Source organism: Sciurus carolinensis, chromosome 7 (assembly GCF_902686445.1).
Source record: "Sciurus carolinensis chromosome 7, mSciCar1.2, whole genome shotgun sequence".
Taxonomy (NCBI): Eukaryota; Metazoa; Chordata; class Mammalia; order Rodentia; family Sciuridae; genus Sciurus; species Sciurus carolinensis.
Window position 1 is genome coordinate 127,978,945 of NC_062219.1, and position 17,299 is coordinate 127,996,243.

Here is a 17,299-nt window from a genome sequence, read left to right on the forward strand (position 1 = left end):
CCTAAAAATTGCTCAGGCAATTCCTACTATTACAGAGTTAGGACCTTCCAAGAAACTGAGGCAGTGTAAAGACCCACCTTTCAAATCCCAATTCTTCTGACCAAGTCAGGAAGATTTCAGACAGGTTACTCAGAGTAACAGTAATGAGTTTATTGAAAAGGGAAAGGGGTCCGTCTCAAGGGAGAGAGTGGGTCCTTTCAAAGAGGAGCGGGATATCCTGCCCTTCAGTTTTATTGCAGAATCCCAGTGAAGTTTCCAAAGAATCCTACCCAGGTTCACCTATTGACTTTTGACTGACAGCAGGGTGACATCAGACTTTACTGCCATAGCAATTCTAGGTCACCTTGGCCCATGTTGATGAGTTCTAATTGGATTTTTTTTTTTTTTTTTTTTTTTTGAGGTGAGGTGCAGGGTTCCAGGGATTGAACTCAGAAGCACTTGACCACTGAGCCACATCCCCAGCCCTATTTTGTATTTTATTTAGAGACAGGGTCTCACTGAATTGCTTAGCACCTTGCTTTTGCTGAGGCTGACTTTGAACTCGAAATCCTCCTGCCTCAACCTCCCATGCCTCGGGGATTACAGATGAGCACCACTGCACCCAACTCTAATTGGATTCTTAATTATACATTCCTACAGATTTTATGGAACTATCCTTATCTTCCAGAGTTTCAGGTTCTGGTCCCAAAAGTCTCCCTCTTCTGAGTGATGTGGGCTCCTCTTATCAACATTATTTTGGGCCTGTATTTCTCCTTCAGTTAACAGATCATTTGCTGAGAAATGTGATATATCCTGTCCACTTAGGCCAGGCAGGGTTGCAAGCAAGTTGCTTCTTGACAAAGCAAGTATGTGGGGTCAGCACGGTGGGCCCATTTTCTACAATCATTCTCTTAACCTCATGTTCCCATCATTCACATTTGTCTGTTCCCTAACGTTATGACTTGCACATGTTTGAAAAGAAAGGTGAATGTGTAATGAAGGAGAGTTAATAACCTCAGTGGCTTCTGTGGGGATCGTGGACTCTGAGGGTGCAGCTCAGTGGTAGAACATGCACAGCAAGTGTAAGGCCCTGTGTTTCCTCCAGTGACTTTTTTCTAGTGCACAACACAAGGTTTGATTCTAACCCCCTAAAAAGATGGAAGAGAGAAAAACTGAATTCTTGTAAGTTAACAATGATATCCTCTTTAAAAAAAAAAAAATGGAATTTTTAAACAATACAAAGGAGATTCACAGACTAGGACAAGGGCTATCAAATGAATTAGCGGAGTACATGTGCCCCATCCAAATCTTTAGGTCCATGTAGCTCAGTTAGCAAGCTCTTAAGTCACCAAGTTGAGGAACAAAGTTTTGAGACTCTGTATAGGATGGTTTGCTTTTGCTACTAATCAGTTCTAACTCACAGAAGGCTACCAAAATTGTGCTTGCTCTTGATCTTGGTATTTGCAATGGGGTCCTCTACCCTAGGTTAGTAAAAGATTGGTTACAATCTAAGAATATTTTTCTACATTAAAAGAAAAAGATGTATATTGAATGCTTCATGATTTTTGTGTCATTATTGTACAGGGGCCAGGCAAATCTCTATATGATTCCAATTTTAGTATGTATGCTGCCAAAGTAAACAAAGGTTTTGACATTTTAAAGGACTAAAAAAATTAAATAATGAATAGTATTTCCTAACAAGTAGAATTTTATACAATACATAATATATATATAATATATGATATATGATATAATATATAATATTAATTATATTATATAATTATATTATATTAATATAGTATAATATATATATATAATTCCAATATCTTTCTTTTTTGTGGGTGGGAGTGTACTTGGGATTGACCCCAGGGGTACTTTACCACTGAATGACATCCCCAGTCCTTTTTATTTTATATTTTGAGACAGGATCTGATTAAGTTGCTGAGACTGTCTTCAAATTTGTGATCCTCCTGCTTCAGCCTCCAGAGTCTCTGGAATTACAGGTAGGTGCCACCACATCCCGCTAAACTTCAAATTTCAGTGGCTACATACACAATTTCATTTCAACACAGACACCTCCTACATTTATGTGTTGTCTATGGCAGTTCACTGGCTACAGCAACAGTGTTAACCTGCAGTGACTCAGTGACATTTGCATGACCTTTTCAGTGTCATGCACATTTCTACCACAATTTTTTCACTAATATGCAATATGTCAAAAGAGTTGTTTTCATAGCACACTTGATTACTGAATTATAAGTGTAGCAAGAATTATTGAGCTATATAATGAAAAACCAATCGTTTTACTTAGAAAGCACAGTAATTCTTTGTTAGCACAGTAATCCTTTTTCTGTGGTCAACTAAAACAGTTAGCTTGCCGAGACCCGGGATTGAACCAGGGACCTTTAGATCTTCAGTCTAACGCTCTCCCAACTGAGCTATCTCGGCTGCTTGGAGGAGGGGTTTTCTTCCACTTCTCTTCCAATATTTTGTTTTCAACTTTCATTTTTAGACTGGTTCAGATTCTGTTTTTGTTTGACCGGAAAGACTCCCACACAAATTGGTTAGATCAAATTCCTGGTAAAGTGGTGTGGATAGATGGAGGAGGGAGACAGAAAAGAGGGGACAGGGATTTAAAAGAAACCCTTTCTTGGGATCTCACGAAAATAGAAGAGAGACCAATAGAGGAGAGAAAGGGGAGGGTATGGGCAAGCACTGGGGAATGAAATCTACCAAAGTATGCTCTGTTCATGCAGGAATATACCACAATGAATCTCGCTTTTGTATATAATTATAATGTACTAAAAATAATAAAGGGATAAGTAAAGTAGAGCAAGCAGACCAGGGAGAAGAAAGAGGTGAGGAAAAAAAGGAAGGTAAATGGGAATGAGATCGATCAAATTGTTATGTGCAGGTACAAATATGGCATAATGAATCCAACCATTAAGTATACTTATAATGCACCAATAATAATAATAATAATAAAGTCTTTCTGCTCTTCCACAGACACAGCTCAGAAAATTAAGAAAATTGGGGAAAAATTTGTCTTGGGTTCCTTATTTTTTCTTATTTTAGTTTTTTCATATTTCATAATCTTTAAAGATATCAAGAAGTGGAACTCGATGCTTATAACTTTGCAAAGAAAATGCAATATATGTAAACGTTAGCAAAGTATTCACCACAATATTCCCAACCTGAATGCAACTCTCAGAAAAATTAGAAAATTTAAAATGGCACTTCTCATCACAGCAGCTTTTCTTCATAAAAACCTCTTTTTTTAATGATAGGGGAGGACTGGGAGGTATAATACACTGGCAGAATAATATTTCTGGTATGCTGAAGAACATGGGTTCGAACCCCCAGTTCCTCAGAACAGAGACAAGCCTTTAACTCAGGCTTTAACCAAGCATAGCCATGAAAGGAAAACTTTGCTATGATGAGCTGCCTTTAGCTTTGGTAGCCAAAGAACTCTGTCATGAGAAAATAAACTTGTGAAAATGGTTGACAGAAGACTTCAAGATAATGGGAGTGACATCAATAGTTAAAAATATAAGGTAAGTAATTTTGTGTGATTTTTCCTTGGTGCTTAATGAGTCTACACTATTACCAATATTACTCGATTGTTCATTCAAAAAGTCAATAACATTTAAAAATGATTGAAGAAATAAACTGTGTGAATCGCCTACATGGGACAACTACAAGTGAGAGTGTTTTCTAAGAAGTCGAAAAAGCAATCACTCATTACAACCTGTAGTGAAAATTGCTAAGTGAAATTATAACTAGTGATGGTAAAATTATGAGAGGAACAGAAAAAGACTTACTTGAACAAGTTTAAAAGCTTATAAAAATATAAGTCGATAGCTATTTATTGTGTTATTCATCAGCAGATACTTTGTGGAAAATATTTGTATCGTGTCGTTGAACGAGTAATGTCAACAGGGAATTTAATTTGTTCTGGTAGTGCACTTTCATTGTTGTTGAGAGTCGAATCATCCCACGAGTTTAAAATAATTCTCCTAAATCAGTATAGACAGTGTATCAATACCCTTCTTTGATGCGTCCATAAATGCTAGGTCCATTTCTATTTTTGCAGCCTTATCAAGAATTTGCGCGAGTCTGAGTTTTGGACAGGTAGAAGGAAGAAATGTTGTGGCCACAAAATTATATGAGGTAAGACATGGATGTAATATGTGGATAATATATATATATGTATAGGCATATAAAATATATATATTTCAAATTGTATGCAGTAAGTACATACAATTTTGTCAAATAATATGCTTATAAAACAAAATGTATATAGTTCATGAAAAAAATAAGTATGCATAAAAAGGCACGAGTCTACCCCAAAGTGATTAAGAAACTTGGTAAAAGAGCACGTCGTCAATGAATAGAAAAACTAAGAATTGCAGACAGAAATTTTACAAAAAGGGACGGTTCTCCAATTGGAGGTGCCGGGGATTGAACCCGGGGCCTCGTGCATGCTAAGCACGCGCTCTACCACTGAGCTACACCCCCGCTGGTTTAACTTTGCTTCAAAAACATATTAGTGGCATCATTCCGCTTGTGCTCCCCGCCCCCACGTCCCCGAACCAGAAATTTAATACATACAAAAACTTTTTTTATGATTCTATTCTTTCTAAACCCCCTACATTGCATTCTGTCTCACAGCTAAGTCAAGAAAAAGTTAACAATATAAGACAGAAAGGCACTATTCATAGAAGTTATGCATTCTTGTCAGTCTTTACCCAAAAGTCGGCTCCCAAGAAGACGTCCGAAGGACACATTTCTCCACATGAGGGCGTCCCAAGACACAATAATCTCTTGCATTTTGAAAATTTCTCGAGTGACACTTTTCTATGTAGAAACTTTCTGGAATCGTGTTAACGCTTTATATAGGCAAATTTAAAAATCAAATCAAGAGGACAAAGGAAAAGTACTTTAAACTTGAATACAAATAGAAAAAAAAAACCAAAGTTATTTCAAACAAATAATATAACAGTAAATAGAAAAAAGGAAACAAGGCTGGACACGGTTTTGCATGCTTATACCCTAACTCCTTCGTGGTTGAAGCAAGAAGATCTCAAGTTCCAGGTCAGTCTGGGCAAAATGGCAAGAATCCGTTTTACACGGTACTTTGACCTTACAACTGCATTCTAGACACAACAGAATTACAAACCAATCTTGAATTCTACTAAGTATGTTATTTTTTATGATGCTCTGAGAGTATTAAAATCACTGACAAAAGGGGGTACAGGAAACTAGGACAGAGAAAGGCAAAAAACAGCCCTGTCCTAGCTCTGCTTAAAGAGTGCAAAAACAATACAGGAAGTAGCAAGGAGTAGAACTAGTTTTATACAGATCTCCATCATAAGGAATCAAGTCTTCCAGGAGATTTTAAAGACTGTCCAGAAGGGGTGGAGCAGGAAAAGTACAGAATAAGCCTAGAACTTCTTTATGTGCTATCATGTAAGAAGGTGCTCAAAAGATGATGTGATGTTCAAAAGAACACAGGACCTAATAGATTTTTAAAACACTGAGCATTTTTTAAAAAATTGAACAATAAAGGAATATAATCTGTTGAATAAAATAATAATACTCAAGGGCATACTTATAAGAAAAAACAAGAGAAAGAAAAGATTTTCTTACAGTAGTTACCAAGTTATAAATGTAGAAGGAATGACAGTAATTATTTTCTACTATCATGCAATGATCAATTCAGGCAAGATTGATTAAGCAATGCTAAAGTTATGAGTGCAAGTTTGACAAGGAACAAGATATTTATACAGTTTCAAAGTTATTTCCCAAGAAATAACTTAAAGAAATCCAAGAGATCATACCACCCCAAATGACCAAACTGACATCACCATGCTGGGAATATTGACTCCATGCTCCTCTTGATGAGGACACAACATCTCTCTTAGAGCATTCTGACTAAAAACAGAATCGAAAGCCTTAGGTGAGGATCAGCCTTCATTCTTTTGCAGGTGGTTATCCGTTTTTCCCAATATCTTATTAAAGAAGAGTTATAAGACTTCTAAAGAAAAAAACAGGAAAATATCTTTAGGACCTAGGGCTATGCAAAGACTTCTTAGTCTTCCTAGGAATATAATCCATAAAAGGAAAAATAGGACTCCATCAAAATGAAAAGTTTTTGTTCTGCATAATACTTTGCTCATGGGATAAATTCAAGCTACAGATTGAGAGAGAATAGTTCCAAATCACATATTCAAGAGGGCCTATTATCTAGAATATACAAAGAGATAACATTTAAAAATTTTAATAATCCAGACAGCAGAAGAAATTTGCAATGCAGGCTGTAATATAAAAGGAGACAGCAAAACTTTTCACACACATCTGCCATTACAATATAACTTAGTTGAACACAGAATTTAATAACATAAGTTTTTCTTTCTACAAAATATTTATCTGTCCTGTGGTGACAGTGGAAATGCACCAGTCATAGATCTCACTGAGAGCAGTTTAATTGGCAAATGGCCCCGGTTCTTGTACTCTGGATCTAGTTCTGACTCTACCACCATTTTGGTTCTACACTACACTTTCCACACACTGTTCTCAGTTAAGGAATACAAAAGGCAGGCCTATTCTTGCTATACTGTGACACACCTATGACCTTAGTTAGAAGATTCACCACTGGTCTACCTATTCAATTCCCCTTCTTTCTTTTTCTTTTCAGAGAAGGCAGATCTACATCAAAGTCTGGTGACTTTCCTGTCTTCTCTCCCTCCTTCTCTTTCTGGTACTCTGGGGCCTCCCAAAGAAGTGAACCTAGGGCTGCAGTTGTGGCTCAGTGGTAGAGCGCATGCTTAGAACGTGTCCTCAGCACCACATAAAAATAAATAAATAAAGGTATTGTGCCCATATGCAACTAAAAATATTTTTTTTTAAAGTGAATCTAGAAAACCACTAAAATTTAGGTTTAAATCAGGAGATAGTGAGTAAATAAATTTTAAATCTTAAATAAATTAAAAAATATTATATTTCTCATTTCACATTGTATGGTTAGGTAAAAAGCAAAATTTTTTTTTTGTCCTAAATTACCAAAGCCGTCTAATCATTCTAATTATTCCTAAGAATTAGAAATAACATCAGATTTTTCTGATATAATTTTTAAGACTGTGGTTTTAGGTGAGAGATTTCAAGATTTTTTCCTTTTATTTTGCAGTGCTGAAGATCAAATCCAGGACCTCCTGCACTAGCCCTCTACCACTGAGCCACATCCCCAGTCCTCCTACAGATTCTTTAAAGCAGGGGTTAGAAAACTATGACTTACCATCATTTGCCATTTTTGCAGACCTACTAACTAGGGATGGTTTTTACATTTTTTTTAATGGTTGACAAAATCAAAAGAAATCTCATGACATTATAAAATTCTGATATTCAAGTTTTCAGTGTCCAAAAACATAGTTACATTCATTCACTTTGGAATCCTCTATTTCTACTTTTCAGCTGCAACATCAGAATTGAGTATGGCAATGGAGTCCCTTAGTCCTGAAAGCCTGGCTTAGTTACTCTGGCTCTTTACAGAATAAATTTACAGATACCTGCCATATACCTTTGGGTGGGGCATTTGTGTAATGTTTTCCTTAATGAGACCCATTGCTTCCCTCTTTCTTATCCTCAAATTCTATCTGGTTGATATGACTATCTGGGGTCAGATATGAGAGCAGTTATGCCAAATATTAAAGAATAAGTAAGTTCTTTACATGAAAGAGAACTCCAGGAGTAAATAAGGGACTCTATGTGGACAGAGGACAAAGATTGGTTAACAATCACCTCATCTGGAAGCAGTAGCTTGACATTGGTTTTACCTGGGCTAGCTCGCCCTCCCTTCCTCCTTTCCTCCCTTCTTCCCTTCCTCCCCTCCCTGCTCCCCCCTCCCCTCCCCTCTTCTCTTTCTTTCTTCCCTTTCTCTTTCTTTCTTTCTGGGGGTGGGTACTGGGGATTGAACTCAGGGACACTCAACCACTGAGCCACATCCCCAGCCCTATTTTGTATTTTATTTAGAGACAGGGTCTCACCGAGTTGCTTAGTGCCTCGCTTTTGCTGACGCTGGCTTTGAACTTGCAATCCTCCTGTCTTAACCTCCAGAGTTGCTGGGATTATTACTTGGGCTTTCTAAGAACTTAATGTCAACTAGTATGAATTTCAGAGTTTTACACATTTTGAATAAAGGCAGAAATTCTACATTTGTGCCCCAGGAACACATAGGGTTTGAGCACCAGTCCAGGTATAGGGAGACTTTATTAAGAGCTAATTCCTTTCTCGTGTTTCCTTTGTTTTCACTTCACTGGGGAAAGGATTCTGCCTGTGAGCAGCACTAAATCAACAGAGTACATTTTCTAATCCTTTCATTGGGGTCTTGCATCCCTAGGGCTCTCAAACTTACGGCAAGCATCTTGGGTAGAATGCCACTTCCATGTTTCCAGACAAGAATACTGGGCACATCTGTTTACCAGTTGTGACTGACACATTCTTTTCTCTTCATTTCACTATGATAGTGTGAATTGATCCCACTTCAGTTGTGTCTCCTCACCTGGACCTAAATTTCCTAAGCATCTCTCCTGGTTTTTATATTCCCTAACATTACCTTTTATGTTTTCCTGGCAGCACTTACAAAGGAAGGAAGTTGTTGCTTTAAGAGAATATTCCATTCTGTGACTCTCCTTGGTCGTGGAAAAGAACTGTCACTCAGTAAGTGCTGGAAGCAGTCCTTGCAGGGTTTGGTCCTACAGGTATGAAAGATCTTAGTAGCATTAATGGGAACTTTCCATCCAGAAAGAAACTTGAGTGTTTCAGGGACAGCAGAGCTGAAGATGCTGCCACTTAAGCTTATGTCTGGGAACACTGGCAGACAATTGAGGTATCCAGGTATGTAAGAGTTGTTTTATGTGTAGAGTGGGGTGTAGCTCAGTGGTAGAACACTTGATTAGCGTGCATGAAGCCCTGGGTTCAATCCCTAGCACCTCCAGGTATATTCTTGGTTGACTCCTCTCAATCTGCCTACTTCAACACAACTAAATTAGAGTCAACACTCTTTCCTTTGTGATGGCATTTCTGTTGTGTCGAAGCATCCAGATTGGGAGGAATGGAGGTTCTTGAATGAAAATGAATCAGTACCAAATATTCAGTTGTGATAGAAAAAGGAAGAAAACAACAAAAAGGGGGGCAGGCAGTGTAAGAAGCCCTGGGCAACTTCTTTGAGATTTACTCCTGTACTCCCACATCCCCATGTCCATATCAATACACAACTGTGAAGGAAGGACTTCACTTTCTTCTCTTTTTCCTACTCTTCACTCTCCTTTCACATGTACCTGTGGGGAGCCATCCTTATTTAACAGAATCAGACTAGATTAAGCCATGGCACACAGAGGTCTGACTTCTAGGAACTAGCAGCCATGGAGGTCTGTCCCAGATTGCCAGGAAGTATGTGGCGCTGTGTGGGAGTGGTTCCCTGTCTAGTTTCCCTGAGAAAATGGCCCTCCTAACTCTACCCTCTCCTGTTCATCACAGAAGAAGCCCCTCCAGGCAGGGGCCCCTTTACCTGTGTGACTAATTAAAAGAGAGTTGGGCTATTCCATGTTAGAGGCCAGATCTGTCATGCCCCCTCTCATTTAAAAAGAGTATTGGTTTTTGTGTGTTTATTGATTAGATAAATTTATGGGTAATTGATTGGTTTATAGCCAACATCATCCTCTGGCAGTTTACCCTTTTCTCATCCAAGTGGGGTATGGCAGAAACCCCCGCATGGATCCATTTATGCCTGGCATGTAAAAGGTCATTTGGGTCACCAGTCTTGGAGAGTTGTGATGCCAGTTCTTCCTAGTCTAGGGAGTGGGTAGACACACCAGGAAAGAACTCCCAAGGATCCTTATAGTATGAAAACTAGACAGATGAGAAAATATTTGTAGAAATGTTACAGTGTGCTAAACAAGCAAACAACAAAAAAAGCACTTCAGTTAGGAGAACGATTTAACTCCCACTCTTTCCTGTGGAAGTTTGTTGGTTTTGGTCAAAATGAATTAATGATTTTCAGGTCATTTATATTAATTCACAGATATCTTCTTGCATTCATTTCTGAAAGGCACAGCAAGAAACAGAATTCAGTGCCCTCAGTTATTCCTGGCTTCTCCAACATTTGGTCATTCTCCCCTGCCCCCCACATTCTATGTATGTGTGTGTATGAAAACGAGCATATCATAAAATTTGTTAGCATTCATTTTTAAGTTCAATGGCATTTCGTTTGGTGGCATTAGTATATTTCATATTTTTGTGCAACCATAACCAATCAACTAGCTCTAAAACTCTTTTCAACTTGCAAAACTGAAACTTGGAACCCATTACATAATTCCCCATTGCTCTTTTCCCAGACACTAGTATCCACCATTCTATTTTCTGCTTGTAACTTGACTACTCTAAGTACCTCACAAAGTGAAATCATACAAGTATTTGTCTTTTTGTGACTGGAGTATTCTACTTAGCATAATGACTTCCAGATGGATCCATGTTGTACTACATTGTGGAATTGCTTTCCATTTTTAAGGTTGAAAAATATTCCACTATGTGTACACACCAGTTTGGCTTAGTCATTCATCTGTTAATAGACAGTTGGGTTACTTCCACATTTTAGCTATTGTGAATAATGCTGCTGTGAACATGGGGGTACACATGTTAAGACTTTTTTATCATATATATATATACAGAATTTGCTGGATCATATGATAGCCTTTTTGAAACCATTCCATACTTTTTTCACACTGACTGCACCCTTTTACATTCTCACCAATAGTGTACAAGGATTCTGATTTCTCCACATTCTCATCAACACTTGTTATTTGCTATCCTAACAGTTGTGGTTTCCATTCCCCTTATTATTAGTGATGTTGAGTATCTTTTCATGTGCTTATTGGTGATTTGTATATTACTTTTGGAAATGTCTATTATTTTGGAAATGTCTATTCAGGTTCTTTGCCTGTTTTTAAAATGCAATTTTTCTTGGTCGTTGATAGTTTTGGGAGTTCTATATATATTCCGAATATTAATCCCTTATCAGATATGTAATTTGCAAATATTTTCTTCCATTCTTTGGCTTGCCTTTTCTTCACTTTGTTTATAATGCATAAGGTTAAAATTTTTTCATGAAGTCCACTCTGTCCTTTTTTTCTTTTGTTGCCTACATCTGGGGTTGTATCTAAAAAAATAATTGCCCAATTCAGTGCTGTGAAGATTTTGCGCTACTTTCTTCTAACAGTCTTATAAATTTAGGCCTTACATTTAGGTTGTGATCCATTTTTAGGTAATATTTTTACATAATATTAGTTAAGGGTCCAACTTCATTCTTTAGCACATGGATGTACAGTTTTCCCAGTTTTCATTTGTTGAAAAAATTCTATCCTCCCCCAATGAAAATTATTTGGTCATACATGTGAACTCTTTTCTATTCCAGTGGTCTGCATATCCATCTTTATGCCATCACCATAGTATTCAGGAGTAAGTTCCCACTCCTTTGGGTTTATTTCACTGTGTACTGAGGAACAGAAAAGTAGAAGAAGTATGGGGAGTGGAGGAGGCCCTTGGCCAATCTTTGAAAATAGAGTCTTTTGTATTCCCAGTTGTGCCTGTGTAAAAGCTGAGGAGGAGAAAAATCTACTAACTGATTTTTCAAGTCCTCACTTTTCCTTCCACACACAGATGGCAGTATTTGGATCAATCACCAAATATGACAGGATATTCATTCCAACTTATAAATGAAGGGAAAAGGGAAAGAGCTCTGAAAGAATGAAGTGTTTTCCACATTTATCAGTGAACATAAAGGTGTAGACATTATCACTCAGTTGGGAAAGTCCTAGAGTAAGGGTCTGAAATTCCCCAGAGTTTGAAAAACCTACATTATTTTTATTAGAGTATTATAGTTATGCATAGTAGTTGGGTTCACCCAGACAAAATCATATATGCATGGAATTCGATTTCAGTTCACAGTTCCCCTTTTTCTCTCCTGTCTTCTCTCCCCTCCTCCGTTCTCCTTCCTTAACTCTACTAGACTTCCTTTCACTCACCTATTTATATTTGATTGGTTCTTTTTATTTATACATAAAGATGAAATTCCCTATGGTATATTTATATATGCACATAACATGGCCTCCCCTTTTCCATCCCTCCACTTCTACACTACTGATCTTCCCTTTATTTTTATGACATCCTAGACTTTTCTCCTCTTTTTTCTCTACCTTCCACATATGAAAGAAAACATTGACCTTTGAGTTTCTGTGTCTGACTTATTTCACTTAGCCCAATATTCTCTATTGACCAACAAATGCCAAAATTTCATTCTTATTTATGGCTAAGTACAAATCTATCTACCACAATTTCTTAATCCATTCATCTATTGATGGGTATCTGGGTTGATTCCGTACTTTAGCTATTGTGAATTATGCTGCTATAAACATCAATGTGCCTATATTGCTATTGTATGCTGATTTTAGTTATTCTGGGAAAATACCAACAAGTGGAATAGCTGGGTTATGTGGTGGTTCCATTCCTAGTTTTTTAAAGAATCTTCACACTGCTTTCCAGAGTGGTTGTGCTAGTCTGCAGTCTCACTAACAATATTTAAGTGTACCTCCCCCTACACCTAGCCAACATTTAGTATTGTTTGTTATCTTGATAATTGCCATTCTGACTGGAGTGAGATGAAATCTTAATGTTGTTTTATTTTCCGTTTCCCTGATTGCTAGAGATGTTGAACACTTTTTTCATATGTTTGTGTTTCTTCTTTTGAGAAGTTTCTATTTAGCTATTTTGCCCATTTATTGATTGGGTTATTTTTATTTTGAAGGGGATATTAAGTCTGTTGAGTTCTTTATATATTCTGGATATTAATCCCCTGTCAGAGGAGTAGCTAGTAAATATTATTTCCCATTCTATATTTCCCTATTCTCTCTTCATGCTCTTAATAGTTTCCTTTGCTATGTAGAAGCTTTTTAATTTTTTGGAATCTCATTTATTGATTCTTGGTTTTATTTATTTATTTATTTATTTTTATTGTAAACAAATGGGATACATGTTGTTTCTCTGTACATGGCGTAAAGGCATACCATTTGTGTAATCATAAATTTACATAGAGTAATGTTGTTTGATTCATTCTGTTATTTTTCCCTTCCCCTCCACCCCTCCCACCCCTCTTTTCCCTCTATACAGTCCTTCCTTTCTCCATTCTTGCCTCCCTCCCTAACCCTAACTCTAACCCTAACACTAACCCCTCCCACCCCCTATTATGTGTCATCATCCACTTATTAGCGATATCATTCGTCCTTTGGGTTTTGGGGATTGGCTTATCTCACTTAGCATGATATTCTCCAGTTTCATCCATTTGCCTGCAAATGCCATAATTTTATCATTCTTTATGGCTGAGTAATATTCCATTGTATATATATACCACATTTTCTTTATCCATTCATCAATTGAAGGATATCTAGGTTGGTTCCACAATCTGGCTATTGTGAACTGAGCAGCTATGAACATTGATGTGGCTGTATCTCTGTAATATGCTGATTTTAAGTCCTTTGGGTATAGGCCAAGGAGTGGGATAGCTGGGTCAAATGGTGGTTCCATTCCAAGTTTTCTAAGGAGTCTCCACACTGCTTTCCAGAGTGGCTGCACTAATTTGCAGCCCCACCAGCAATGTATGAGTGTACCTTTCTCCCCACATCCTCGCCAACACCTGTTGTTGCTTGTATTCTTGATAATTGCCATTGATTCTTGGTTTTATTTCTTGTGCTTTGGGGGTCTTGATAAGGACATAAGTTCCAGCATCAATATGATAGAATGTTGAAATGTTTTCTTCTAGCAGTTCTAAGTTTTCTGGTCTAATTCCTAAGTTCTTAATTCATTTTGATTTGAGTTTTGTGCAGGGTGAGTGATAGGGATCTAGTTTTATTTTTCGACCATAAAAAGGCCCACAGTTTACACAATAAAATCTCCTCTGGCAGCTGTAACTTGTTCACAAACATCCCCCTGCACTCACTTTCTCAAGGAAATCTTCCAGAGGGCTAAGGTGAAGAGCATCAAAAGTGCATGCATTCAGGGTTCCTTGGCTTCACCAATTAGTAGTTTTGTTTGGAATTTTAAGTCTTCAGATGAAAACCTGCCTGAATTACTTCTGTCGAAATTATCTAAGCATCTTGGCTCAGGAAAGAAGCAACCTGAGGCTTTGATGTCAATACGTAGAACACTGGTCCTACAAACTAAACTTGTGATCCAAGGGCTATAATCTCTGCCCTTGCCCAGACAATCCCATCCTATTTGCTTTGCAGTACTCAGGAACCCTTTGAATTTTCCAATTCACAGATGGCACCATTTGAAAGTTTCCAGGCCTCTCCTTCCTTCTTTCAAATATCTGTATAGCAAGACTTTTCCTTATGTCAGTGGGTTCGCAGAGGGAAGGCATTTTGACAGCTTTGCTGGATCCTCCAACTTTTCTCCACCACCTTGCGTCAGCCCTTGCCCTGTTCATTCCACCCCCTGCCCCCTCCCCCCCCAAAAAAAGTTGGGAATAAAAGATGACATCACTTAAAGTTGATGAAGTTTGGATGTTGTTTTAAAAAAATGTTTTGTGGATATAATTCTCAAATGAGGATAGAGGATAAAGATGGGGTATGGAATCAGAAATCAGGAAGAAGATCTCAGGACATGGGATTTCTGAATCAGCAGTGAGAGCTGGAAAATGAATGTTGGCCTGCCTCTGTGCAATACTGTGTAAAGCTCAATTTGCCAGCTGAATTAAAGCTGAAGGCTACCTCTGGACTGAGGAGCACTTCATTCTGAATCTACATTGCTGAGACATGTGTTGGAGACATAAGATTTTTCTGGGTCTTTGCCTGATAGAGGCAAGGCACTATAGGTTGCTGGTGAGTGGACCCAGAAGCACGGTAACAGGTGTGGGAAGGTCCTAAAATCAGAAATGTGCTATTCAAACTACAAGGCAGTTATTCTTCTAATGAACTTACTGGACAGTATATAGTTCTAACAATTTAGAAGTAATTTAGTACAGTGGACTACCTCCAGCCAACTTTTAAATTGAAAAAAAAAAAAAAAAAAGCTTCTGGAAAACTAGTAATAACATTTTAAGAAAGATCTGAACTACTTATCAGTTAGGGGGTGTAGCTCAGTGGTAGAGCATGTGCTTCGCATGCACAAGGTCCCTGGTTCAATTCCTGGCACCTCCAAGAATACTTTTTATCAACTACCTTCCTCTCATTCCCTTTTCTGTATTTCCCATGGTCATACGAAAAGGAAATCTAGTGGTTTAATTTTAGTATTCTCTCATTTCTACTCCTTCAGGCTAGCACATCCTAGGGCAAAGCATTCGCAAAAGGGGGAAGAGGACAAAAAAGGAGCCATCTCCACCAGGATCTCCTACTTTCTAACCAAGAGCCTGCACATCCACTAGCCCATTCAAATTGGGTTTTATTTGGCATGTCATGGAAGAATGTACAAAAACAGGAAGAGAAAAAACAATGACTCATGGGAATTTTCTCTTACTTTTCTGGGCAGTATGGATTTTCCTGTGGCTATGGAGAAGGTATCTGAAGTCAAGGTTGCATAAAGACTGAAAAGGATCCTAAGAATCGGGTGAATTAGGTGAATTTCTGAAAAACAAAATACTAACTTGTCCTTAAACTGATTTTGGACTCTGGGATTCTTTGTTTTTGTTTCAGGAATCTTACTAGTCTATCAGCATTCTCCAAGGTCAGTTCCACTGCCCACTCTGATGAATACTTCATTCCATCATGAAGAAAAGTCCCTGGACTGGGGCATTTTCTTAGGTCTTGAAATTTCCCCCTTTCCCCAGTTCCTTCTGCAAACCTCTGCAAAGATGACAAAGGTAAAACACAAAGATGTAATGAAGACAAGTTAAAAGTTGCCTGGGGAAATTTAGGTCCTTGCAGAGGAGATAAGACAGAAACTGTAAGAATTCACATGTAAAGTGATAGTGTATGTTTAGCCAGTCTAGGGACCTAGTTGGTGTGTGTGTGTGTGACTGAAGTTTAGATTTGAAAAACTGAAGGCAGTAGGGAGGAGGTAGACTATTATTAACTGTTGGATACATAGCTCTTTTAGATGGAATTTTCCGCAAAATAAGGAGAGGGCAAGGGAAAAGATGTGTGAGGCTGGGGCGTGATCTATAAAATGAACCAGTGTTTTGTACACTTAGAGAGTGTCTCAAACTTTTAACACTGAGTGCAAATGGTCCAAGTTTTTCTCCTTTTGCCACTATTTTTGTATGATAGTTAACCTCTATAGGAGTCTTGAGTAAAGACTGAAAGCACATTGCATGCAGGGATAGTGATTTATACCATTTCAAAATCTCCCTAGATTCAAAATCTGGCAGATGTAGGAAACCTGATCAATAAAGCCAAGAACCCAGAGCCTGGATGGCATTGGCTGAATTACTGGAAAGATCTTACCCAAGAGGAGGGGGACTGGACCGGAGATGAAAGGGAAGTGATGTGGGGAGGTTGGGATTAGCAAAGTGGGGAGAAGATGGCTGGAATGTGGATCTTTAAGCACTTTAAGGAAAGCAGGTAAAAAATTTTTGTCCCATGGGAAGGTTCCACTTTTCTTTACCCAAACTGTCAGCTTTTGAGTGTCTGGGGGTTGTTTGCATTTATCTAAGTTCTTCAGAAGGCACCCACCAGTGTGATTGGGTTTTTGTGTGAAGTGCAGTAGTATCTGGTATTGGTGGCTTTGTAAAGACAACAAGGAAGCTAAATGATTGTGGCAGGAGCATATATACATTGCCTTGGAATAGAAGACAATAAACAAATGTGTTCAGCTTTACCTAAGCTGTCAGGGGACTAACACTTGGGTATGCCAGGGTGGCCTAGTTGGCAGAGCATTAGGCTTTTAATCTGAGGTCCCAGGGTTCAAGTCCCTGTTCAAGTAAAACTACTGATGTTTTCCCTTTTCTAAAATTATCTAAATGTGTTTTCCCATTTCAGGGGTTTGATCTTGAACTGTTAGATAGAAAAAGTAATTAATGGCCTAAGGAATTCAGGGATTTATGGACATAACTTTTCCTATATTCATATATGAATACACAACCAGTGTAACTTCACATTGTGCACAACCACAAGAATGGGAAGCTATACTCCATGTATGTATAATATGTCAAAATATATTCTACTGTCATGTATAACTAAAAAGAACAAATTTTTAATAGTATAAAAAAAGAATTCAGGATTTTGTTTGGAGGTCTAAATATAAGAGACCAAGGTTTTGTTTGAAAAACAGAAAAGAG

At 37.9% G+C, this 17,299-nt stretch overlaps 3 non-coding genes and 1 pseudogene across 3 annotated transcripts; 1 reads left to right on the top strand and 3 right to left on the bottom strand.

The window, feature by feature from the left end:
- Positions 1-1,519: 1,519 nt before the first annotated feature.
- LOC124989810 (uncharacterized) lies at positions 1,520-1,618 on the bottom strand (annotated as a pseudogene).
- Positions 1,619-2,354: 736 nt separating this feature from the next.
- Positions 2,355-2,427, bottom strand: Trnaf-gaa (transfer RNA phenylalanine (anticodon GAA)). The gene has a single exon. It is a non-coding gene; the product is annotated as a tRNA-Phe (tRNA).
- Positions 2,428-4,425: 1,998 nt separating this feature from the next.
- On the bottom strand, positions 4,426-4,497 carry Trnaa-agc (transfer RNA alanine (anticodon AGC)). The gene has a single exon. It is a non-coding gene; the product is annotated as a tRNA-Ala (tRNA).
- A 10,655-nt stretch (positions 4,498-15,152) lies between these two features.
- Trnaa-cgc (transfer RNA alanine (anticodon CGC)) lies at positions 15,153-15,224 on the top strand. Its single transcript has one exon. It is a non-coding gene; the product is annotated as a tRNA-Ala (tRNA).
- Positions 15,225-17,299: the final 2,075 nt, after the last annotated feature.